This window comes from Octopus bimaculoides, chromosome 19 (genome assembly GCF_046866305.1).
Source record: "Octopus bimaculoides isolate indiv1 chromosome 19, ASM4686630v1, whole genome shotgun sequence".
Taxonomy (NCBI): Eukaryota; Metazoa; Mollusca; class Cephalopoda; order Octopoda; family Octopodidae; genus Octopus; species Octopus bimaculoides.
The window spans coordinates 16,963,596-16,965,058 of NC_142946.1; positions in this window are offsets into that span (position 1 = coordinate 16,963,596).

Genomic DNA, 1,463 nt, shown 5'->3' on the forward strand with positions numbered 1-1,463 from the left:
TAATTTGGTGAAGTACGAGCAAGACAACTCCGGCGGGTATATTTCGGTTTTGTTGTGTTTCTTCTCCGAAGCTTATATTTAACTGTACATGCCGAAGTAGGATTGATTATACGACTGATATAAGAATTACTGCAGATATAAAGTATTGTACTCGAGAAGATGTATATGTTAGCATATTTTAGACAATACATTGCGCTGAGAAATTACTCAGGCATACTATTTACACGTAATACAACAGCCAAGTGTGAGTTGATATAGTTAATGAAGTGAACATTAAAGAGTTAATTAGAAATTATTATGTGATGAAGAAAGACGGAACAATATTAATATTATACGATTTAATCGACTTGCTCTCCCCTAAAAATTGTTGACTTTGTGCCAAAATTAGAAAGAATTATTGTCTTAGTTCTGATTGTTTGTTTAATGATATTGAAAAAGAGTAATAACGTTTAGAAAGGGCTTGGCAAGTGAAACAAAGAATGATTTCTAATTTTATGACAGAGGTCAGACACAAAAAAAGAAAAGAAAAGAAAATGGTGGTCATTATTTGTAATTATTTTTGAATAGAAGAATTGAACTTTCTCATGACTTGAAATGGGAAATACTGGACTAGACACGAGACTCATTTAGAGTCATCGTTAAACTGTTTCTGTGACTTTAACATTGAGCCGTAAAAAATCCCACCCAAGAATAGTTCACAACACGGTGAACAACAACAGACAACCCACAAATCTCTCCTTAACGTCTAGCATCAGAAATAAACTTTGAGAAACTAGGAATGACCATGGCTAGATTACATATTAATAGAGATTTGAAAAGTGGAAACTGAACCGAGAGCTAAACAATACCTCACCAGGCTGTTGCCCAATTTGCCTCCAAAAAAAAAAACAATGAAACCAAATAATACACATATCGACTTACGACCGAAAGATGTATGAGACATTAGACAATAAAGTATGATATACAAGCAGAGTAGCTGTTCGCGACATAGAAGAGTTTATCATAGCGTTCTGGAAGCATAGTTGAGCCACCACCACTATCAAAACAAACACCAACAAATGCCATCACCACCACCAACAACAACAAGATCAATGACAATAACAAGAATATCAATAGTAAGGACAACAGCGCTGACAACGCAAACGAAAATATCAACAGTAGCAACAGAAACCAAACCAGCCGCAAGCTATGATACATATCTTCAGAATCCATAATGTTCCTTTAAGTGAAGAGTAACACTGATCTCTGTCTGATATGTTAAGTGGATGAGTGTGATATATGTATATTCCTGAGTAAGACAACAAAATACTTTAAGTAACGGATACTGCTGCGATATATACTTAAAAGACTGGTGTAGCTGAAGTATTAGTTTCCAAACATCTGCTATATTTTCATTTTCTTCCGACCTACTTAGGGTAAAACATATACATTAGAAGATGATTTTTGTTTTCTTTTTGGTTCCT